General features: G+C 29.3%; 1 long non-coding RNA gene across 1 annotated transcript; it reads right to left on the bottom strand.

Moving 5' to 3' along the window:
- Positions 1-26,020, bottom strand: LOC145101997 (uncharacterized). Its single transcript, XR_013705973.1, has 3 exons — positions 25,955-26,020; positions 5,133-5,454; positions 1-90 (listed from the first exon to the last, which is right to left on the bottom strand). It is a non-coding gene; the product is annotated as an uncharacterized LOC145101997 (long non-coding RNA).
- Positions 26,021-26,850: the final 830 nt, after the last annotated feature.

A 26,850-nucleotide genomic window follows, 5' to 3' on the forward strand; every position in this document is an offset into this window, starting at 1 on the left:
GTTTAGTGTCAAAGTATCCCATAATCAAATCATAAAAACATAAGGAGGTGGATGATCACACATTCGCCTTCCTGCGGTCATCAGAAGTACCTGAATCATAATAAAACAACTGTAAGCCCGAAGTTTAGTGAGTTCCCCCAAATTACCAATGCCATACAAACCATATCAATATCATATAAACAAACAACATGCATAATGAGACATCAACCTAACCGGTCACTAACATAGCATTATCCTATATACCAGGATACCGACCTACCAGGTCACTAAGCATATCACCATTCTAACTACCAGGATGCAAATCAATAAGCATATCATGCAATAAACCCGGATACAAATCCGAAAAGAGCAGGCATTAGTGCCTTCGACCCTGTTGGTATAGTGAGGACAACTCACCTCACAAGTAGCTTGGGATGATAAATGTCAAACTCCCCCAAATACAACTCCAACTTAAACACCTACATCCACCAATGATCCACTTTCATAAATTCCCACATTACTAAAACACCCCCATAAGTCAAATTGGTCAAAGTCAAAGTCAATGGTCAAGGTCAACAATCCATGTTGACCCAAATCGTCGAGTGCAACCTACAGACTCGTCGAGTTCCTTCAGAACTCAGAGAGTCGCGAGAATCAGAGTCGACTCGCCGAGTTGGCTATCCAACTCGTCGAGTCCATGCTACGTCCAGAAGGTTCGGAAAAACACTATCTACTCATCGAGTCTTCTTACTAACTCGTCGAGTCTTCTTACTAACTCGTCGAGCTCAAGGGGGACGGTAAGGGAGGCAGAGGGAGCCTATTGACCCTTTAAATAGGGTGTAAAACCCTGGAAATTAGGGTTTCATTTTCCAGCTCCTACTCGTTGAGTTGGGGTCCTCCAACTCATCGAGTAGACCTCATAATTCACGCGGGTTGACTAATAACTACACGACGAGTTGGGGCCTCCAACTCATCGAGTAGGCTTCTTTAATTGCATGAAATCCCTAAAATCTCATTCCTGGAAATCGGGATATTACAACTCTCCCCCAATTGAACTAGGCTTCGTTCTCGAAGCCTGCTGCAGTGAACAAATCTGGACAATGCTTTTGCATTCCAGCCTCCGGCTCCCAAACCTACTCGGATCCCCTCCGATGCTGCCACATGTACCTTTACCAAAGGTACCTCCTTGCTACACAAAACCTTTACCTCTCGTTCCAAGACGACGACCGACCTCTCGACGTAGTTCAGGCGCATATCGTTGTGAAGATCACCAAATGATGCCACAACATCCTTGCCCAACACGCACTTTCGCAACTACAAGACATAGGAAGTGTTGTGAATCTAAATGAGCTCCTCCGGGAAACGCAGTCGATACGCTGCCTTGCCAACCATGGCAAAACCCGAAATGGCCCGATATATCGGGAATCCAAATTCCTTTCTTCTTGAAGCGGATCACACCCTGAAAACCTTGAGTCCTTCCTAGAACACAATCATGGATCATACGCAGTTGCCGATAATTCTCTGCTGGAGAGGAGATTATATATTCTTTCAAGGGAACTCATTCAATGACCGAATTTTCAGAGATAACACGGACTATGGGAGGCAAACTAGGAGTAGGAGAAGACCCCTTTTTGTGCTGACAGAATAATGCTTCCTTCAGCTCCCGAATCAACATACAGTAACAGTCAATTTTCAATGCATAACCACAAACACATATGACTAGCCCGATCAGCCTCGGGCTGGAACATCAATATGTTGAATCAAATCAAACACCGGATTGAGATTTTCAGGTTTTGTCGGCCTACCGCCTCAACCTTACAACTACTCTTGAGTCTTCGTGCCTACGACTTACAGTCGGCTTGCAACGAGTATCTTGGCTCACTGTCCCAACCCTACTGCTCCTCTTGAGACTCCGTGCCTACGACTTACAGTCGACCCACACCGGGTATCTTGGCCTACTGCATCGATTAGGACCACCTCAACCCTCCCAACACGATGTGTTGTCATAGATACTCAGAAGAAGATCTAACCCGATTCTCAGAACCTGAAAGACATGGATGCTCTAACCCAACAACCATTGACTTCCCGTTGATAACATTATACCTTTCGCTTGTAACTCGCGATTCACCCCACAAACCAAAAGGTTCCCCCCCATTAACCTCACTGACCTCCAGAGTACATGCCTCACACGGATACACTTGTGATCCCCAACGCAAGTTTCCATTATAAGCCATCTCGAAAATGGTCGTTCATGAATCCACCCTAAGCTTCTGACCGAAACTACCACAAATCATGCAGAGAAGACCCTCAAACAAGTCAATAGCGAACCTTTCACAATCTGAATCCATATGATACACCAAAACCTTATTATAACCTTTGACTCTTTACCATGCCATTACCAATCTCCAGAGCGACGAAAGAAGATGATCAACCGAGAACCTCCACATTACATCCGTTCTCGAACAACAACTTGCGAAAATGCAGGAATTTGGAGCAAACATTCCACGGATTAATTATGATATATGACTGATACTCCCCTCAGTCCTTACTGATTCCTTTATCCAACCAACAAACTTACGACTCACCAGTCCCATCAACGTGTCAATCACGAGAACACCACAAGCAGAAGGAATGAATCTTTACGATCATTAGGCCCACAACCTATGACTGTAACGCTTCTGATAACCTATCGACGTTGTCGTCTTCTTGTCAGTGGCCCATTCCTTCGGTCCTGAAGGTACCCACCTTCCTCAGCTGCCCAAAAGGCCTAATCAACGTTCCTCACATCACCAAACCAGCATCGCAATACTGAAAGTCTACCACGCATGATTCTTTTCTTGGGACAGGTTGCTACTCAAGAGTTTCCAATCTCTCCTACATGACCACCGACGGTCCCTAAGGGCATTCATAGGTGATAACCAGCAAGCACAGACAACATACGGTCCCACTGGTTATCATCACAAAGCAGCATGCTCAATACCAAAACGTAGACCTAACAAAATACATACAGAGTGCTAAGTATGTCTGGACCGCATCACCGGGCCTTCAGCCTATCTGGACCACTCTCAAAACCTTCAGCATGTTTGGACCGCCTCTCCGGGCCTTCAGCCTGTCTGGACCGTTCTCCGGGCCTTCGGCCTGGTATGCCCCGTTGGCCTTCAGTTCATCCGGGCCACCCAAGGTATGTTGAGCAAAACCTTGAACCTATCCTGGTGACCTGTTCATGAATGACCATCTCTCCTCGGAGTTCGAACTCTTGATCCAATCCACAAACTATAATCCCGACCTAACTCTAGACCTCATGTTGATCGCTCACCCTCTTGGGAAACTGTTACCCGGACAACAACAGACAGAACCCTCAATGGTTGATACTCCATCTGAGAATTCCCAATTCTCCCTTACTTGGGACACTAACCACTACCTAGTAGTGGCAAAACCAAAACACAACTTAATCGTCCCTACTAGTTATTACCATACTTAACCATGGAATGAATAACATACGCAGAACAACCCTCTCGAGACGGAGCAACCAAACTTCAAGAGACACCCGAATCCCAACTAAATACTTCTAAATCTCTAAACTACAACTACTGACCCTAGAATGGTGATTCTCTATCCTAACTTCTCATCATCAAATGCATCCCTGGATCCTAACCATCTGCAACCCTTCGATACTAAAATTCCCTTGACCCTCCTATGTCCTAACGTCTTATGCAGAAGGCAATTGAAAGTTCACAATATAATCATAAACAGTAAGATAAGAGGTAGAAACATACCAGCAACCACATCTGTTGCTGTCCTAGCCTCCTCAGCTGTAAGTTGGAAGCTGCGACCCCGAGCCTTCGGAGGCTCTACTCTACCCTGACCCTGTCAGTAATCCTCAGTGTAGCCGGCGCTGCAGCCTGCACAAACGTGGTAGCGAGCTGTGGACAGTTGGTCTTCACATGACCAACCTGATGGCAGCGGTAGCAAGTCCTCGTATCTTGAACCGGGGCTGGCTGGCTGCAATCCCTCGCAAAGTGCCCCTCCTTGCCGCATTTGTGGCACACACTACTAGACCTACAAACCCTCGAGTGACCCTTCCCGCACTTGCCACAAGTGCAGCCCTGCTATCCTCCCGACCTAGAATCAGCGGTCTTAAACTGCTTTGGCGCCGGCTGTGACTGCGTCGGGGCCTGCCTCTGCTCCTGTAACTGTAACTCGATCTCAAGCTCACGCCGCTTAACGGCCTCCTGTAACTCCAACAATGTATCACAAATGTTGGGTAGCAACAAACTGACGGATGGCTGCATAGTGCTCATCAAAATACTCAACCATGGCGGTCTTAATAGACCCAAACATCTCCTGCAACTGTGCCCGAAACAGAGTAGTAACCTCATCATGCAGGATCTCTAGAATCCTAGCGTCCAGCTCATCCGACCTTATTTGACCAATGGCCTCGGGCACTGCCGGTCCCTCCAGACCGCCATCTCATGATCTTATTCCGGATCCAGTCACAAATCGTCTAGTAACCACCATGATGAAAATATACCGAGAAGATATCAAACATTCCATATAATAATCTAGGAACCAACTCACAACAAAGCCCTAGGGGTTGTGACTTCCTTGCTACGTGTATGGGTCCTTTGCTTTCAATAACGAGCCCATACTACCTTTCACACCTACCCAACTTTGTCTCAAATATCATCAAAACGCCTTAACAATATACATATGCATGGCGAGTGCTCCATCCTCACTCCTAGAGGAAGGCTAAATATCTCATAAATGGCCTACTGACCCCGCACAACCCACCCATGAAACTTCCACCAACCCTACAACACATTGTGTATGCTAGCCATACATAACGCTGAACCCTATAGACTTTCGAATACCTGATCCTACCCTAAGCCATTTGTCAAACAAGAACAGTAAATAAGGCTAAACCAAACATTCTCAGGCTATAAGATCTTAATTACACACAACCGTGATGCATACACTAAACAACTACAGTTATGATGTCAATTTCATATAAGGAAAAACCCTAGACTATTAGGCATCATATAACCAGACAATTTTATCATGCAATTCTTGAAGATCCCTAGCCAAGTACTATCATATTGTTCTAACATATCACAAAATCAAATAATCCGTAAGGTATCTTGGGGTCTACTTACTGGCTCCGGCTGATTCTACAGTTGCATCCTCCATTAGTATTTTGAAAACCATTGGAAAAATCATTTTAAAATCTTGTCCTTAGTTTGAGACTGGAGACACACGAGTGTTTCCTCCAATTCACTCAAACCAAAGCTCTGATACCAACTTGTAACATCCATAAAAATCAAGCTAATTTAAAACTTTTTAAATCATTCAAAAACCAATAATTATTACAAATTTGTTTTAAAAATGGTTTAGTGTCAGAGTATCCCAGAATCAAATCATAAAAACATAAGTAGGTGCACGATCACACATTCGCCTTCATGCGGTCATCAGAAGTACCTGAAACATAATAAAACAACAGTAAGCCCAAAGCTTAGTGAGTTCCCCCAAAATACCAACGCCATACAAACCATATCAATATCATATAAACAAACAACATGCATAATGCGACATCAGCCTGACTGGACCGCCTCGCATGGCCATCAGTCTATCTGGACCGCTCTCCGAGCCACCGGCACGTCTGGACTGCCTCTCAGGCCTTCAGCCTATCCAGACCGCTCGCCGGGCCTTCGACCTGACTAGTATGCCCTCTCGGGCCTGCAGTTTATTCGGTCCGCCCCGGGTATTTTTGCATAAAAAATTGCTAGGGTTAATTTAGAAAATTTTGGTAAAAGCAATTAGGATTCAATGCTAGTATAGTGTTTGATAATTCTATGAGGATCTAAATGTTTAGTTGAGCTAATATACGCTATAGTGCATTTGTGACCCCCTTTATTCTAGTGAAATCATGGGACAAAAACACATCTCACTTAGTTTGATGATCGCAATATGTTTAGCATCGTGTACTTGAAATGTATCCAAGAAGGCTTAAGTAGTCATTGCACATGAGACTTTTAATCAAAAAAGGATGAAGTTAAGTCTCCTTGCTTAAGCATATGTTTTTCTAGGTTTTTAGTTTTGAGTGAAAAAAGTGTGGTTTGAAACAAAAGAGTGATGAAATGTTTGAAAAAATCTGCAAAGCTATGAAGACAATGAAGAAATATATGTAGAAAGCTGCAAATTATCGAAGATTCAAGCCAAAAAGTTATCAAGTCATTTACTTTTATTGTATTTTTCTTTTGTAGGTTATTTTACAATGTGTATGCTTGGGAGTTTAACCTAATATTCCTTGAGGTTAAGAAAGTTTTATGGGGATGGATTTGGAGGGATGCATAAAATAAGCGTTGTTCAAAAGAAGTGGCGAGTGTTTATGAGGATCTTTAGTATTTAGAATTACGGGGTCCTTTGGAAAAATTATAGACATAAATGCATGCGTTGCGGTCTTGGTATAATTGTTGGGTTTGATTGGGATTGTCTTATGTGATATTGGTGTTCTAAAATTCAGTTTTGCTTGGGGGGCAAGCAAAAGTTAAGTGTGGGGTATTTTGATATGGGCATATTTAGTCATAAAAATCATGCATTATCTTAATACTTTATGTTGTTTTTATCTCAAATAAATAAAAAAAAGATGTTTAATTATGTTAAAATTTTATTTTCAACAATAAAGACATGTCCAGAAGGAAAAGGAAGTGGATCCAGCAATTGGAAACTTGGAAATTGAATTTTTGAAGAAAGGAGGCTTAAATAAGAAGGAACTCGATGAGTTGGCCATCAACTTGACGAGTTGGCTGGAAGATTCCCGATACAAGGATGCCTTGCCGTACACGCGTTTTAAGTAAAAAACTCGGAGAGTTTATATAAAAAACTCGACGGGTTGGAGCACAAATTTGAATCTATAAATAAAGATCGTTTATTCCCGAAACCCTAACTTATGCCGGAGGTTTTGGACGACTTTTAGAGGCTAGAGAATTTCTAAGAAGCTTTGGTTTTTGATTTTCAACTAGGAGCTTAGATTTGAAGAGATCAAACGAATAAAAGTATCACTTTTCTCTTAATCGTTGTTTTGAATCTTGTCTATGACATTAGATTTCGAGTTTATGATTGTTTTTGCTGAAGTTATGGGCTAAATTCCATACTTTTCTTTAGATGTAGAGGATCTTATGACTATGGTTTGATTGAGTGGCTTGGATTATTATTGATTTGGTTATTTATCTTGTTAAGCTTGTTAAAAGATCCTAATGTGTTAATGATAATTATTTTCTATTAATTACCAAGTATATCAAGTTGTATGAACATCTTCTTGATTGCTTGAATCATATAGTTTTGTGAAAACAAGATTTTTATGCCTAAAAGTAGTGAACATGAACCTAGGGTTAACTAGAAAATAAGTAAGTTAATATGTGAGCATATGTGATGGCTAACGTCATATGAGTTAATTGAATCAACCAATTTAGTTAACTAATATTTCAAGTCTTACTTGATTCGAATTGAACTTAAGGATTCTTGTTAGTTTAATCAATTGGCCACTGTTTAAATTAACTTGTTTGCTAAAGGATTAGTAATAATGAACATGAACCTAATCACATTAGAAATCGGTAATCATTGATATATTATTCCATTGCACTTGCCATGAAATCAACCATAGGAATAAGTGAATCGAAATCTAAATGGAAGTCTCTTTAATCTTATTAAATCTAGCTGTTTTTCATTCTCAATTAGTTGTTGATTGTCTTTTGTTTAAGTATTATTTTATTGCTTAATTTCTAGTCTTGAAAAACTAAAGAAAACCCCCATTCTTATTACTTGTTTTATTTAGGTAATACTAGTATTTATTTTAATTGTTACCGTTTCCTGTGTTCGATACCCTACTTGCTTGAACTATATTGGTAATTGATAGGTACACTGCCTTTCGTGTGTTTGTCTTTGTCTCTAAGTTAGTAGGATTAAAACTAGTACAATCCACACGTATCACCCATGAGCCCACATTATAAGTATGACTTTCCCCATGGGCCTACAGCTCGTGTTTGGATTTCTCCCCAGCCTGATCAGTCATTAGACTGAATGCCACTAAGCCCTCAGTACGAGTCTGGCATGCCCTTCCCGGCTCTCAGCTCGTATCTGGATTGCTCATTAATCCTCATTATGAGTTTGACATGCCTTCCCTGCGCCTCAGCTCATATCTGACATACTCCAGGGGTTTGTTAGCTACAACACAAAGCAGTACAAGCTCAACTCATCCCACACAATATGTCGACATACAGATAATGTCATATACAAGTAAACAGGCAGTATCACAAGTAATCCTACAGATCTACCGGACTAGCATATCAAACTATCTTGCATATCTAATCCATACTCAACATATCAACAATTACTAGGTTATCAAACCAATGGGCCGCCCTTGGTGCCGTCGATCCGTAAGTATAGTAAGGAAAACTCACCTCACAAGTAGTGCAGAACTGATAAGGTCTAACTCCGAATCTCAGCTCCCGACTCAAATGCCTAAAACCACTATGTGAGCAATTCCATCAAAACCCCGAAATACCAAAAATGCCCTCAAAAGTCAAACTTGGTCAATCATGATCAAAATCAAAGTCAACGGTCAAGGTCAACAGTTCATGCTGACCCAACTCGCCGAGTTGTCCTTCAACTCGCCGTGTTTCTCCGTAGATTCTGAATCGGGACAAAACGATCCAACTCGCCGAGTTTGACCAACAACTCGTTGAGTTTGTTCAAATTCCAGCAACTTAATACATTAAGCCCCTTTTTATCGAATCTAAGGCTTCAAAATGTAGATCTGATACTCTGGAGCTGGAAGACCACGTAAAGTTGCCAAGTTTAAGTTCATGCATACCAAAAAGAAGCTCTAGGACTAAAGAAGAGCTTAATAAAGGAATTAATGCATGAATGAGACTTAGAAGCTAATAAATCTTGCAAGTTTAAGCGAAATGAGGCCACAAAATGTCCAGATCTAGAACTACAACCCATGAAATCCTCAACTTCTTGCCCAATCCACTAATAAGTCCAATAATCATAATAAGACATTAAAAGAAGAGATCTAAGCAATAATGAAGCAAGGAGGAGATTAAGAAAGAGATTTAGTGAGATCCACATGTCATAATCTTATTAGAATAGGAGGATAAGTAGGAAGAAATGGTAGAAGAATATTTAATTTTTCTAAAAGAAATAAGAAAATGAGGTGGCGTTGCATGTCACAGAAAGTAAAGGATATAACACATACATGGCCCTACAGAAAAGCACAAGTGATTGCAAAACCAGAAACACAAAAGCTAAAACTCACAGAACAATTACTGAACAACAAATGCACATAACAAAATATTTACACAAAAGGTAATTAATATATACATATAAAGCACAATGATTTAAGAAATATTATACTTTACTGTTTACGATTTTGGCCACAGATGTTTTCAAACTTTTCAAATGTGGCACTTTAAACTTTTGGGACTTTAGAGTTTGGGTACACAATTTCTAAAAGTTAGCAATTTATTACCCAATACTTTTTTGAGATTGCTACTGACTTTTTTCCTCAATCAGATTACTATACACTGCTTCTAGTTGCTTGACTTCTAATGTTTCTAGATTCCTGAATCCTCTCTCTCTCTCTCTCTCTCTCTCTCTCTCTCTCTCAAATGAACACGAAATCTCTGATACCAACCTTCTGTTGCCTCTGAATGCTCTATCGATTATCATGCCTATCGTTGGCGTCAGGGCACGACTACCGACTGAAAGTCGGCCATCGGCCCGGGTAAAACGAGGATAACCGGTGATGCCCAACAAAAGCCCACCAGAAGAGAGCTTCAGTTCAAGTATTCAGCTGATTTTCATTTTCTAGCCCTACCGTCACCACCAGCGTGCCACTGTCCGTGTCGTCTCCACTGACTACTCAAATATGGCGGCAATGAACTTCGTTCGTATCGACGCTGCCAAAGTGACATCGATTAACGATCTTGCTGTCAGGTATCCCTTTTTCTCTTTTCTATGAATGAATCAAAGTCAAGTCTCTGTTTTTCTTTCGTAACTTATCAATTGCTTTTATGAGCTATTGGTTATAAAAGTATACAGTTGTTGCAACTTCCAAATAGGGTCGGCCCTAGGGACAGGCAAACTGGGCGACCGCCCCAGGCCTCACCAAAGCTTGGGTCCCTAGATGGCTGGAAGGCAGTTAGCGTGCCTTGACCTCCGTTCGAATTGTTTCTGGTCCATTTTTGCCGCTAATTACAAGTAGAAACATGAGTCGTAAGTAGCACAAAACCCTTAATAGCCCATTAAACTTTTACAAGGGTCTATATTCTATAAAAATATTTTTTTTTTAAATATTAGAAGGATGAGAATAAATAATTGTTTTTTCACACGTAATGATTCTTAAATAGTTATATATAAAAATCATAAATTGGCCAATCGTTTATATTTGCTTTGTCTTTGAACCCAAATTAGTGAATCACCCAATAAAAAAAATGACGATGAGAATCACCCAATATAACTTTCTATTTTTAACATTTTCTTTGACTTTTTGTTTATTTTTAACGTTTGTTTAGGGTAAACAATAAAACAAAAGCAAATAATTACTCTTAACGGTTGTGGTTTTAGAGCAAACAAATATTGAAAGAAAAATACTAATTTTGTAATTTGTAATTGTGATTTAACTTTTATTTGTTTGTTTTAGATTTTGATGCACATTATGTTTTTGTTTTAGATTTTGATTAAGCTCTTTCCAAAAAAAAAAAAAACATGATTAACGGAAAAAAAAATCAATATGGGTTTAATGCTAACTATTAGATATTTTCGGTTTGTTTCTAGCATTCAGTATGTTTTATAATTGTGCATATTAAATTATAGTAACTTGAAGGGCTCATTGTTTTTTTTTTTTTTTTTTTTTTTTTATCTTTTCTCTGAGCCGTTGATTCGTCTGGACCAGCCTGATTGTTATCTAAATGTTTTCATTGCATATCGACTATTATTATTAACCATACATGTTACTATAGCATCAATAGAAAGAAAAATTTTTAAATTAAAATTATTAAATAGTTTGACTATATTATGTATCGAAAAGATATGTCGGACAACATTGACTTTGATACTATTTATAATGATTTTACTTTAAAAAAAACTCATAAATGTATTTTTTTTCCTTTGCTATGTTTGTATAATAGGGTTCAAAGCATGTTATAACGTTTTTATTTTGTTGTTTCGTATTAATAGTTTTAGGTTTTTCAGCTTCTAAGGTTTGTCTCAGTTTTTTTTTCCGCTTTTATAGGTGGGAAGTTCTCAGACTGTATTAACCTTTTGTTCTAATTAATAAAAAATTTCAGAGGTCCCATCCTCCTATACCAAAAAAATATATATTTATATGTACGGCCCTGCTTCCAAAACACTTCAATTGAACATGATGATAAGGCTTTTATTCATTAGGGTTTTGTTCATCTAAAACCCACCCTATTATTGCTTACAACCAAATTGCAATGATCAATTCCAGATCAAAATGTCTCAATTTCTATTCGTTTTTATTATAACCTTATGATTCATAGGATTTTGGGTAGAAGCTGTTAAGATTTCAAGACCTAACCATCATATTCAGAAACTACCACTCGACATTCAAGGTAAGCAATGATTTCATGCCCTAAACCTCAGTCTTGCATTTCAGTGATTACAAGAACTTGATTGTTTTGGTTAGTAATTTGATATCATTTTCTTCTGTTTTGATCATATGGATTTTATTCCTTGGTTGGAATTTTTGTATAAACCCCTCAACTTTCAAAGTATGATGACTTAATATGAAAAAATTGAAAGATATATGTAATTCTCAAAGCATAATGTCTTAATATGAATTTTTTGGAAGTTTAATTCAATTTTGTAATGTATAATGTCTTAATAGGTAAAAAAATTGAAAAAATGCAATTTTCAAAAAATGATAACTTAATGTGAAAAATTGAAAGAAAAATGCAATTTTAAAAGTATGATGACTTAATATGAAATAAATGAAAAAAAATGCAATTTTCAAAGAATGATCACTTAATACGTAAAAATTGAAAGAAAAATGAAATTTCAAAGAATGATGACTTAATAGACAAAAAAATTGAAAGGAAAATACAATTTTCAAATTATGATCACTTAATAAAAAAACCGAAAGAAAAATGCAATTTTCAAAGTATGATGACTTAATATGAAAAAAAAATGCAATTATCAAAACATGATGTCTTAATATGAATTTTTTTGAAAGTTTAAAGCAATTTTTAATGTATAATGTCTTTTTAGATAAAAAATAATATTGATAGATAAATGCAATTTTCAAAGAATGATGACTTAATATGTAAAAATTGAAAGAAAAAAAATGCAATTTCAAAGAATGATGAGTTAATAGAAAAATTTTGTAATGTATAATGTCTTAAGAGGTAAAAAAAATTGAAACTTGAAAATTTAGAAAATAAGATTTAATTCTTAAAGTATGATGACTTAATATGAAAATTTTTGAAGAAAAATGCAACTCTCAAAACACGATGACTTAATATGAAACATTTGACAGAAAAATGCAATTTTCAAAGTATGATGACTTTATATAAAAAATTGTAAAAAAATGCAATTTTCAAAACACGATGTCTTAATATAAAATTTTTTGAAAGTTGAATGCAATTTTGTAATGTAAAATGTCTTAATTGGTAAAATAATTGAAATTTTCGAAAATAAGAAGCTATTTTTTAAGTATGATGAATTAATATGAAAAAATTAAAAGAAAAATGCAATTTTCATAACATGATATCTTAATATGAAATCTTTTTAATGTTTCATCGATTTTGTAATGTATAATGTCTTAATAAGTAAAAAATTGAAAGAAAAATGTAATTTTTAAAGAATGATAACTTAATATGAAAAAATGGAAAGAAAAATGCAATTTTCAAAGTATGATGACTTAATATGAAAAAATTGAAAGATATATGTAATTCACAAAGCATAATGTCTTAATAGGTAAAAAAAATTGAAAAAAATGCAATTTTCAAAAAACGATAACTTAAAATATCATGTCTTAAAAGAAAAAAAAAATATCTTGTCTTAAAAGAAAAAAAAATATCTTGTCTTAGAAGAAAAAAAAAATGAAAAAATGAAAGTAAAATGCAATTTTCAAAATATGTTTTCTTAATACGAAGAAATTGAAAGAAATCCCATTTTCAAGGTATGATGTCACAATAGAAAAAAGTTTATTTTATGCCATTTTCAAAATATCATGCTTTAAAAGAAAAAAATGAAAAAAATGAAAGATGCAATTATTCAAAAATGTGTTTTCTTAATATGAAGAAATTGAAAGAAAAATACAAATTTCAAAGTATGATGTCTTAATAGAAAAAAGTTTATTTAATGCAATTTTCAAAATATCATGTCTTCAAATAAAAAAAATAAAAAATGAAAGTAAGATGTAATTTTCAAAATGTGTTTTCTTAATATGAAGAAATTGAAAGAGAAATGCAATTTTTCAAAACATGATGTTCTAATATGAAATATATTTAAAGTTTTATGCAATTTTATAATGTATAATGTCTTGATAGGTAAAAAAAATTGAAGAAAAATGCAATTTTCAAAACATAATGTCTTAATATGAAATTTTTTGAAAGTTTAATGCACTTTTGTCATTTATAATGTCTTAATAGGTAAAAAATTGAAAATTTTGACGATAATATGCAATTTTTAAAGTATGATGACTTATTATGAAAAAATTTAAAGAAAAAAGCAATTTTCAAAGTATGATAACTTAATATGAAAAAACTGGAAGAAAAATGTAATTTTAAAAACATGATGTCTTAATATGAAATTTTTTGAAAGTTGAATGCAATTTTGTAATGTATAATATCTTAATTGGTAAAAAAAATGAAAAATGCAATTTAATATGAAAAAAATGACTTTATATAAAAAAACATTGGAAGAAAAATGCAATTTTCAAAACATAATGTCTTAATATTAAAATTTTTGACAGTTTAATGTAGTTTTGTAATGTATAATGTCTTAATATCTAAAAAACTGAAAATTTAGAAAATAAGATGCAAAATTTAAAGTATGACGACTTGATATGAAAAACTGGATCAAAAAAGTAATTTTAAAAACATAATGTCTTAATATGTAAATATTTGAAAATTTAATGCAATTTTTTAATGTATAATGTGTTAATAGGAAAAATAATTGAAAAAAAAATGCAATTCTCAAAGAAAGACGACTTAATATGAAAAATATTGAAAAAAAATTGCAATTTTTCAAAGTACGATAATATGAAATTTTTGAAACATTAATGCAATTTTATAATCTATAATGTCTTAATAGCTAAAAAATTGAAAATTTTTAAAATAATATGCAAGTTTTAAGATACGATGACTTAATATGAAAATATAGGAAAAACAATGCAATTTTCAAAACATTATGTCTTAATATGAAAATTTTTGAAAGTTTAATGCAATATTGTACTGTATAATGTCTTAATTGGTAAAAAAATTGAAAATGTTGAAAAAAGGATGCAATTTTAAAGTATGCTGACTTAATATGAAAATATTAAAAGAAAAATAAAATTTGAAAACATGATGTCATAATATGAAAATTTTTGATGGTTTACTGCAATTTTGTAATGCATAATATCTTAATAGGGAAAAAAATTCAAAGAAAAATGTAATTTTGAAAACATGAAGCCTTAATATGTAAAAAAAATTGAGAATTTTAAAAATAAGATGCAATTTTCAAAATATGATAACTTAATACAAAATATTAGAAGAAAAATGCAATTTTAGAAACATGATGTCTTAATATGAAATTTTTTGAAGTTTAATGCAATTTTGTAATGTATAATGTCTTAAAAGGTAAAAAAATTGGAAATTTTGAAAATAAGATGAAAATTTAAAAGTATGATGACTTAATATGAAAAAATTAAAAGAAAATAGCAATTTTCAAAACATGATGTCTTAATATGAAATTTTTTGCAAGTTTAATGCAATATTGTAATGTATAATATCTTGATAGGTAAAAAGACATTGAAAATTTAGAAAATAAGATACAAATTTTAAAGTATGATGACTTAATATGAAAAATTTTGGAAGAAAAAACGCAATTTTCAAAACATGATGCCTTAATATAAAAAAAAAATTAAAGTTTAATGCAATTTTTTAATGTATAATGTCTTCATTGGTAAAAAAAATTGAAAATTTTGAATGCTAATAACGGTATGACTTTCGAAAATGCAAGTTGCTAATTATAAAAAAAAAAACAAGAATAATAGAAAGATTTTTCAAAGTAAATGCATAGATGAGAAAAAAAATTGATGTTTTCATGTTGGGAAAAAGGAAAAGTGAAAGTAGAATGCAAAAAATTGGATGATTTTTTAAAATGAAAGATGCTAATTGTAAAAAATTTAAAGTAGAATGGTATAATTAGAACATTTTTCAACGTAAATTCATAGAGGAGGGAAAAATAGTTTGATGCTTTCGTGTTGTAAAACAAACAAAAGTTAAAGCAAAATGTTTTAAAATGCAAATTGCTAAAGGTAAATTCTTAAAAGTAAATGAATAGACGGAAAAAAAAATTGATGTTTTAATGTTGTAAAAAGTGAAAGTTCAATGATAAAAATGATATGATTTTTAAAAATAAGATGCAATTTTTTAAGTATCATCGCTTAATATGAAAAAAATAAAAGAAAAATACAATTTTCAAAATATGATGTCTTAATATGAAATTTTTTGAAAATTTAATGCAACTTTGTAATGTATAATAACTTAATAGGTAAAAAATGAAATTTCGAAAATATGATGCAATTTTTACTATATGATGATTTTATATAAAAAATTCGAAGAAAAATGCAATTTTCAAAACATCATGCTTAATATGAAATTTTTTAGTAGAGTAGTGCAATTTCGTAATGTATAATGTCTTAATAGCTAAAACAATTGAAAACTTAGAAAATAATAAACAAATTCTAAAGTATGATGACTGAATATCAAAAATTTTGGAAAAAAAATGCAATTTTTCAAATATAATATTTTAATATGAAAAATTTTGAAAGTTTAATGCAATTTTGTAATGTATAATGTCTTAATTGGTAAAAAAAAATTGAAAATGTTGAAAATAGGATGCAATTTTTAAAGTATGATGACTTAATATTAAAAAATTGGAAGAGAAATGCAATTTTCAAAAACAGGATGTCTTAATATGAAAATTTTTGAAAGTTTAATGTAATGTATAATGTCTTAATTTGTAAAAATTGGAAGAAAAATGCAATTTTCAATACATGATGTCTTAATGTGAAAAAGTTTAAAAGGTTAATGCAATTTTGTAATTTATAATGCCTTAATAGGTAATACAAATTGAAAATTTTGAAAATAAGTTGCAATTTTAAAAGTATGATGTCTTAATATGAAAAAATTGAAAGAAAAATCCAATTTTTATAGTATGATAACTTAATATTAAAAAATTGAAAGAAAAATGCAAATTTCAAAGTTTGATGACTTAATAAGGAAAGATTGGAAGAAAAATACAATTTTCAGAACATGATGTCTTAATAGGTATTTTTTGAAAAAATAATGTAATTTTGAAATATAGAATGTCTTAATTGGTAAGAAAATGGAAAATTTTTGAAAATAAGAAGCAATTTTCAAAGTATGATGACTAAATATGACAAAATTGGAATAAATAAGTAATACAAATTCAAAATTTTGAAAATAAGATGCAATTTTCAAAGTATGAAGACTTAATATGAAAGAATTGAAAGAAAAATGCAATTTTCATAGTATGATGACTTGATATTAAGAACTAAAAGAAAAAATTATTTTCAATGTATGGTGACTTAATCTGAAAAAATTAGAAGAAAAATGCAATTTTCAATACATGATGTCTTAACGTGAAAAAGTTTGAAAGGTTAATGCAATTCTGTAATTTATAATGCCTTAATAGGTAATTTTTATAGTATGATGACTTAATATTAAAAAATTGAAAGAAAAATGCAAATTTCAATGTATGATGACTTAATATGAAAAAAAATTGACATAAAAATACAACTTTCAAAGTATGATGACTCGATATGAAAAAATTTACATAAAACGTAGTTTTCCAAGTATAATGACTTAGTAGGAAAAAGTTTGAAAATTTAATTGCAATATTGGAATATTTAAAGTATGATGACTTAATATGAAAAAATTGATAGAAAAATGCAATTTTCAATACATGATGTCTTAATATGATGACTTAATATGAAAAAATTGGAAGAGAAATGCAATTTTCAAAAACAGTTTGTCTTAATATGAAATTTTTTGAAAGTTTAATGTAATGTATAATGTCTTAATTGGTAAGAAAAATTGAAAATGTTGTAAATAGGATGCAATTTTTTAAGTATGATGACTTAATATGAAAAAATTAGAAGAAAAATACAATTTTCAAAATATGATGTCTTAATGTAAAAAAAAAAAATTTGAAATTTTAATGCAATTTTGTAATGTATAATGTCTTAATTGGTAAAAAAATTGAAAATGTTTAAAATAGGACGCAATTTTTAATGTATGATGATTTAAAATGTAAAAATTGGAAACAAAATGCAATTCCAAAACATGATGTCACAATCTGATAAATTTTGAAAGTTTAATGCAATTTTGTACTGTATAATGTCTTAATAGGTATAAAAAATGAAAATTTTGAAAATAAGATGCAAATTTTCAAAACAGGATGTTTTAATATGAAATTTTTTGAAAACTAAACGAATTTTGTAAAGTATAAAAACTTAAATGGTAAAAAAGTACAAATTTTCGAATATAAGATGCAATTTTTTAAGTATGATGACTTAATATGAAAAAAATTAAAAGAAAAATGTAATTTTCAGAACAAGATGTGTTAATATGAAACTTTTTGAAAGTTTAATACAATTTCGTAATTTATAATGTCTTAATTGGTAAAAAAATTGAAAATTTAGAAAATAAGATACAAATTTTAAAGTATTATGACATAATATGAAAAATTTAGGAAGAAAAATCCAATTTTCAAAACATGATGTCTTAATTTGAAATTTTTTTCAAAGTTTAATGCAATTTTGTAATGTATAATGTCTTAGTAGGTAAAAAAACTGAAAATATTGAAAATAAGATGCAATTTTCAAAATATGCTGACTTATTATGAAAAAATTAATAGAAAAATGCAATTTTCAAAACATGAGGTCTTAATATGAAAAAATTTGAATGTTTAATGAAATTTAGTAATGTATAATGTATTAATGAGAAAAAAAATTGAAAGAAAAATGCAATTTTCAAAACATGATGTCTTAATATGAAAATTTTTGAAAGTTTAAGGAAATTTCTAAATGTATAGTGTCTTAATAGGTAAAAAAAAAATTGAAAGAAAAATGCAATTTTCAAAACATGATGTCTTTATATGATTTTTTTTGAAAGTTTAATGCAATTTTGTAATGTATAATGTTATCTCAGGGCAAAAAAAAAATTGAAAATTTTGAAAATAAATCGCAATTTTCAAAGTATGATGACTTAATATGAAAAAATTTAAAAGAAATTTGCAATTTTCAAAACATGATGTCTTAAAATAAGATTTTTATGAAAGTTTAATGCAATTTTGTAATGTATATGGGCTTAATAGGTACAAAAATTTGAAAACTTTGAAAATAAAATGCCATTTTTTCGAAGTATGATAAGTTAATATGAAAAAATAAAAAGAAAAACACAATTTTCAAAACTTGATGTCTTAATATGAAATTTTTTTGAAAGTTTAATACAATTTTGTAATGTATAATCTCTTAATAGGTAAAAAAAATTGGAAATTTTGAAAATAAAATGCAATTTTATCAAAGTATGATAAGTTAATATGAAAAAATAACAAGAAAAATACAATTTTGAAAACATGATGTTTTAATATGAACTTTTTTGAAAGTTTAATGTAATTTTGTAATTTATAATGTCTTAATTGGTAAAAAAAATTGAAAATGTTGAAAATAGGGTGCAATTATTAAAGTATGATGACTTAATATGAAAATTTTGGAAGAAAAATGCAATTTTCAAAACATGAGGTCTTAATATGAATTTTTTTTGTAAGTTTAATGCAATTTTGTAATGTATAAAGTATTAATTGGTAAAAAATTGAAAATTTTTAAAATATGATGCAATATTTAAAGTATGATGACTTGATATGAAAAAATTAAAAGAACAACGCAATTTTCAAAACATGATGTCTTATTATGAAAAATTTTGAAAATTTAATGCAATTTTGTAATGTATAATGTCTTAATAGGTAAAAAAATTGAAAATTTTGAAAATAAGATGCAATTTTAAAAGTATAATAACTTGATATGAAAAATTTAAAAGAAAAATACAATTTTCAAAACATGTCTTAATATGAAATTTTTTTGAAAGTTTAATATAATTTTGTAATGCATAATGTCTTAATAGGTAAAAAAAAATTGAAAATTTTGAAAATAAGATGCAATTTTCAAAGTATGAAGACTAAATATGAAAAAATTAAAAGAAAAATGCAATTTTCAACACATGATGTCTAAATATGAAAATATTTGAAAGTATAACGCAATTTTTCAATTTAAAATGTCTTAATTGGTAAAAAAATTGAAAATATTGAAATAAGATACAATTTTCAAAGTATGATGACTTATTACGAAAAAATTAGAAGAAAATTGCAATTTTCAAAACATGATGTTTAAGTATGAAATTTTTTTGAAAATTTAATGCAATTTTGTGATGTACAATGTCTTAATACGTAAAAAAATTGAAAATTTTGAAAATAAGATACAGTTTTCAAAATACGATGACTTAATATGAAAAAAAAAATTTAAAAATGCAATTTTCAAAGCATGATGTCTTTAATATGAAAAATTTTAGAAAGCTTAATGCAATTTTGTAATGTATAATGTCTTAATAGGAAAAAAAATTGAAAATTTTGAAAGTATAAAGCAATTTTCAACGTATGATGATTTTATATAAAAGATTAAAAGGAAAATGTAAATTTCAAAACATGACGTCTTAATATGAATTTTTTTTTGAAATTTAATGCAATTTTGCAATGTATAATGTCTTGATAGGTCAAAAAATTGAAAATTTTGAAAATAAGATGCAATTTTAAAAGTATAATAACTTGATATGAAAAATTTAAAAGAAAAATGCAATTTTCAAAACATGTTGTCTTAATATGAAATTTTTTTTGAAAGTTTAATACAATTTTGTAATAGATAATGTCTTAACAGGTAAAAAAAATTGAAAATTTTGAAAATAACATGCAATTTTCAAAGTATGATGACTAAATATGAAAAAATTAAAAGAAAAATGCAATTTTCAAAACATGATGTCTTAATATGAAAATCTATGAAAGTATAATGCAATTTTTTAATATAAAATGTCTTAATTGGTAAAAAAATTGTAAAGGTTGAAAATAAGATGCAATTTTCAAAGTATGATGACTTAATATGAAAATTTTTTCAAGATTAATGCAACTTTGTTATGTGTAATATGTTAATAGGTAAAAAAATGAAAATTTTGAAAATAAGATGCCATTATTTCAAAGTATGATGACTTACTATAAAAAAAAATTAAAAGAAAAATGAAAATTTCAAAACATGATGTCTGAATATGAAATTTTTTGAACGTTTAATGCAATTTTGTAATGTATAATGTCTTAATAGGTAAAAAAATTGAAAATAAGTTTTAATTTTCAATGTATGATGACTTGATATGAAAAAATTAAAAGAAAAATGCAATTTTCAAAAAATGTCTTAATATGAAAATTTTTGAAAGTCTAATGCAAATTTGTTATGTGTAATGTCCTAATTGGTAAAAATATTGAAAATTTTGAAAATAAGATTTAATTTTTAAAGTATGATGACTTGATATGAAAAAATTAAAGAAAAATGCAATTTTCAAATCATTATGTCTTAATATGAAACATTATGAAAGTTTAATGCAATTTTGTAATGTATAATGTCTTAATATGTGAATAAATTGAAAAGTTTGAAAATAAAATGTAATTTTCAATGATGACTTGATATAAAAAAATTAAAAGAAAAATACAATTTTCAAAACATGATGTCTTAATATGAAAAAAAAAAAACTTAAAGTTTAATGCAATTTTGTTATGTGTAATGTCTTAATAGGTAAAAAAAAAATTAAAATTTTTGAAAAATAGATGCCACTTTTTCAAAGTATGATGACTTAATATAAAAAAATTAAAAGAAAAATGCAATTTTCATAACATGATGTTTGAATATGAAATTTTTTGAAAGTTGAATGAAATTTTGCAATGTATAATGTCTTAATAGGTAAAAAAAATTGAAAATTTTGAAAATAAGATTTAATTTTCAAAGTATGATGACTTAATATGAATAAATTAAAAGAAAAATGCAATTTTCAAAACATGTGTTAATATGAAAATTTTTGAAAGTCTAATGCAATTTTGTTATGTGTAATGTCTTAATTGGTAAAAAAATTGAAAATTTTGAAAATAAGATTTAATTTTCAAAGTATGATGACTTGATATGAAAAAATTAAAGAAAAATGCAATTTTCAAAACATGATGTCTTAACAAGAAACTTTTTGAAAGTTTAATGCAATTTTTTATGTATAATGTCTTAATAGGTAAATAAATTGAGAACTTTGAAAATAAGATGCCATTTTTTCAAAGTATGATGACTTAATATAAAAAAATTAAAAGAAAAATGCAATTTTCAGAACATGATGTCTGAATATGAAATTTTTTGAATGTTTAACGCAATTTTGTAATTTATAATGTCTTAAATCTTAATTGGTAAAAAAATTGAAAATTTTGAAAATATGTTTCAATTTTCAAAGTATGATGACTTAATATGAAAAAATTAAAATAAAAATACAATTTTCAAAACATGTCTTAATTTGAAATTTTTTGAAAGTCTAATGCAATTTTGTTATGTGTAATGTCTTAATAGGTAAAAAAATGAAAATTTTGAAAATAAGATTTAATTTTCAAAGTATGATGACTTGATATGAAAAAATTATTGAAAAATGCAAATTTCAAAACATGATGTCTTAATATGAAACATTTTGAATGTTTAATGTAATTTTGTAATGTATAATGTCTTAATAGGTAAATAAATTGAAATCTTTGAAAATAAGATGTAATTTTCAATGATGACTTGATATTAAAAATTAAAAGAAAAATACAATTTTCAAAACATGATGTCTTAATATGAAAAAAAAAATTTAAGTTTAATGCAATTTTGTTATGTGTAATGTCTTAATAGGTAAAAAAAATAAAAATTTTGAAAATAAGATGCCATTTTTTCAAAGTATGATGACTTAATATAAAAAAAATAAAAGAAAAATGCAATTTTCATAACATGATGTCAGAATATGAAAATTTTTGAAAGATGAATGCAATTTTGTAATGTATAATGTCTTAATAAGTAAAAAAATTAAAAATTTTGAAAATAAGATTTAATTTTCTAATTATGATGACTTAATATGAAAAAATTTAAAGAAAAATACAATTTTCAAAACATGTCTTAATATGAAAATTTCTGAAAGTTTAATGCAATTTTGTTATGTGTAATGTCTTAATAAGTAAAAAAAATTGAAAATTTTGAAAATAAGATTTAATTTTCAAAGTATGATGATTTGATATGAAAAAATTAAAGAAAAATGCAATTTTCAAAACATGAAGTCTTAATATGAAACTTTTTGAAAGTTTAATGCAAATTTGTAATGTATAATGTCTTAATAGGTAAATAAATTGAAAACTTTGAAAATAAGATGTAATTTTCAAAGTATGATGACTTGATATGAAAAAATTAAAAGAAAAATGCAATTTTCAAAACATGATGTCTTAATATGAAAATTTTTGCAAGTTGAATGCAATATTGTAATGTATAATATCTTGATAGGTAAAAAGACATTGAAAATTTAGAAAATAAGATATAAATTTTAAAGTACGATGACTTAATATGAAAACTTTTGGAAGAAAAATGCAATTTTCAAAACATGATGTCTTAATATAAAAAAAAATTAAAGTTTAATGCAATTTTAAATGTATAATGTCTTCATTGGTAAAAAAAATTGAAAATTTTGAATGCTAATAACGGTATGACTTTCGAAAATGCAAGTTGCTAATTGTAAAAAAAAAAACTAGAATGCTATAATAGAAAGATTTTTCAAAGTAAATGCAAAAAATTGGATGATTTTTTAAAATGAAAGATGCTAATTGTAAAAAATTTAAAGTAGAATGGTATAATTAGAACATTTTTCAACGTCAATTCATAGAGGAGGGGAAAAAAAGTTTGATGCTTTCATGTTGTAAAACATACAAAAGTGAAAGCAAAATGTTTTAAAATGCAAACTGCTAAAGGTAAATTCTTAAAAGTAAATGAATAGACAGAAAAAAAATTGATGTTTTAATGTTGTAAAAAGTGAAAGTTCAATGATAAAAATGATATGATTTTTGAAAATGCAAGGTGCTAATTGTAAGAAAACTGAAACTAGAATACTATACTTGCAAGATTTTTAAAAGTAAATGTATAGATGTGAATTTTTTTTAGAAGTTTTCATGTTGTAAAAGAAAGAAAAGTAAAAATGGAATACTAAAAATGGTATGATTTTTGAAAATGCAAAGTGCTAACTGTAACGAAACTGAAAGTAAGATTTTTAAAAGTAATGCTTAGATAAGAAAAAAAAAAGTTTGATGTTTTCATGATGTAAAATAAAAATAAAAATAAAAGTGAAAATTGAAAGCTAAAAATGGTATGATTTTTGAAAATGAAAAGTGCTAACAAAAAGAAAACTGAAATTAGAATGATATAAGTGGAAGATTTTTGAGGGAAAAAAAAGTTTGCTATAATCAGAAGATATTTCAAAGTAAATGCATAGATGAGGGGAAAAAAAGTTTGATGTTGTCAAGATAAAAATGGTATGGTTTTAAAAAATGCAAGGTGCTAAAGGTAAGAAATTAGAAAACTGAAATTAGAATGCTATAGTTGAAAAATATTGCAAAGTAAAATGCATAGATAAGAAAAGAAAAAGTTTGATGTTTTCATGTTGTTAAAGAAAGAAAAATGAAATTAGAATACTAAAAATGGGATGATTTATGAAAATGCAAAGGTGCTAATAATATGATAAGTAAAAGTAGAATGCTAAAATTTGAATTTTTTAAATGTAAAATGAATAAATGAGAAAAAAAAAGGTTTGTTTTCAGTTTGTAACAAAAATAAAATTGAAATTACAATGTTTAAAAAGGGCTTATTATTTAAAATGCAAGGTGCTAATAATATGAAAAGTGAAAGTAGAATGCTAAAACCTGAATTTTTTTCAAAGTAAAATCCATAGATCAGTAGAAAAAAAAGGTTTGTTGTTTCAATGTTGTAACAGAAAATATAATGCCAAAAATGGGATGTTTTTTGAAAATGCAAGGTGCTAATATGAAAACTTAAAGAAGAATGCTAAAAATAGAATATTTTTCATAGTAAAATGCATGTATGTGAAAAAAAAAGTTTGATGTTTAGATATCATAATAGAAATAAAAAGTGAAAGTATAATGTAAAAGTGGGATTATTTTTGAAAATGGAATGTCCAAAAAATAAGAAAGCTAAAAACTGAATGCTATAATTGGAAATTCTTTCAAAGTAAAATGTATAGATAAGAAAAAAGGTTTGATGTTTCACTTGAAAAAAAAAAGTATAATACTTAGATTTTTTATTGTAAAATGCATAGATGATAATAAATAAATAAAAAATTGATGTTTCAATGTTGTAAAAAAATGAAAATACAATGCTAAAAATAGAATATTTTTGAAAATGCAAGGTGTTAGTAATAAAAAACTAAAAGTAGAATGCTAAAATTACAATATTTTTCTCATGTAAAATACATAGATGGGGAAAAAAGTTTGATGTTTCAATGTTGTAACAGATAAAGAAAAAAAATACAATGCTAAAAAAGTAATATTTTTTAAAATGCAAGGCACTAATAATAAGAAAAGGGAAAATAAAATGTTTTAATTGGAAGACTTTTTAATGCAAAATGCATAGATTAGAAAGAAAAAAAAAAGTTTGATGGTAACTAATATCCAAGATCTCCATCTTAGAATACAATAATACTATATCTTCATATGATAAAACTTGCATGACATTGATGATGCATAATCATGAAGGAAATAAGATTAGGTGATGTTACCTCATACAAGCAAAGTTATCCAAGTTTTGTTTCTCTTCTTTGTATGTTGTTTGGAGTTCCCTTCATTTAGTTAAGCTTTCTGTAAAATGTCTAACTCCTCCAAGTGTAGTATATAAAGGGACTGGAATTCCCCCATCATCAATTCTTTTAGACAAGAAGCTTTATTATAGAATACAATAATACCATGATTATCTCTAAAAGAATTGGAATAAGGAGCTAATAAATAGATAAGCCAGGTTATTTGCATTATTAACATTAAACAACAAGAAAAATAGACTACAGGGATAAAAACAAATCAAGGATATGTTGCTCTCATATTTGTTAATCTTCATTAGTTTACAGGTTTCATGTAGAAGATTTATCTTTTAGACAGAGACAATATAATTTTCCATAAACATAGAGAGAGAAATCTGAGACATAATGAACATTAAAATCCTAGTTGGTGCAGTAAAATACCAAGGAATGGATCCCCTGAACCGGCATAACTGGTGCAGAAAAATATCCACAAATCGGTAAAACCCTAAAGCAAAAAATCACCAAAACATTTTATTTCTTAATTTATTCGCTTTAACTAAATAAATAGTGATCAATCGATGTTACCTTGAACTATTGATCGTTATGATATTTCAATTCTCGGTAATGTGCAATAGAAGTGTGTGAGATAAATGATCAAGTATAATACCACAGTCGACAGAATATATAATATCGAGCCCTTTCTCTAAAACAAAATTTCAATGCGTCGAAAGAAGAAGATGAAGAGAGAACAGTAACAGGAACGAGAAACTTACCGGAGTTAATCGTCGTTGAAAAAGGATGAGAAAGAGGCGGGAAATAATCGTCGTCGAAGTAATGAGAGAAAAGGCCTGATGAATTTTGAGGAAAGGGGAGGTATATATACGCTTCGTGGGGAGTAGCGTTGAAATTAGGTAGTTTCCTTTTTTCATTTTTTACCGTTGCACTATCTTAATTTTACATTTCTTTTCCATAAATACTTGATTAAAATCGTAATTTAGAAGAGATTTGAACAAGTAAATAGATAAAATAGTTAAATATTAAACATATGCTTCTGCTTTCGATTCATTATTTGTTTATTTTTATTTTTTTGCATGGTCCCTATTTTTTTTTTAAAACTTAATCGTCTAGTGGTTTGGTTTTGTTTTTTGGTTTAGTTCTAAAATAGTATTTTTTTTCCTTATTAATCTTTTTAAATTCATTTATTGTTTTTTATTTATAATTTCAAAAAATAAGTTAGGTCCACAACACCCCACACCCAACTAATCTCATTCCCAACGACTCATCTATTACAACCATCTACCGTTGTCGTAGACCTCGGACCGACAGTGCCCGCCACTAACCTCCTTTCACTCACCAAAACTAGAGGTGACAAAAATTGACATGACACGAAACCCGACATGAAATAAACGGGTTTGGGTAAGATATTTTAACCCGCTTAAATAAACGGGTTGACACGACACGAAAATTAAACAAGTAAGGTTAGGGTTGAGAATTTCAACTCGAATATGACTCGTAAATGACCCGTTTATTTATATGCAAATTTTTTGAATTATTTAAATAAACTAGAAAGATACAAAACCAAAACCATAAGTAAAAGAAAACCTTCGAATTGAGTCGTTTGGTAATGTTGAAATGACTTAGCCGTCTAGATCAATACTTAATTTTAGTT

Source organism: Lactuca serriola, chromosome 4, assembly GCF_051521515.1.
Source record: "Lactuca serriola cultivar US96UC23 chromosome 4, Lser_US96UC23_V15, whole genome shotgun sequence".
Classification (NCBI taxonomy): Eukaryota; Viridiplantae; Streptophyta; class Magnoliopsida; order Asterales; family Asteraceae; genus Lactuca; species Lactuca serriola.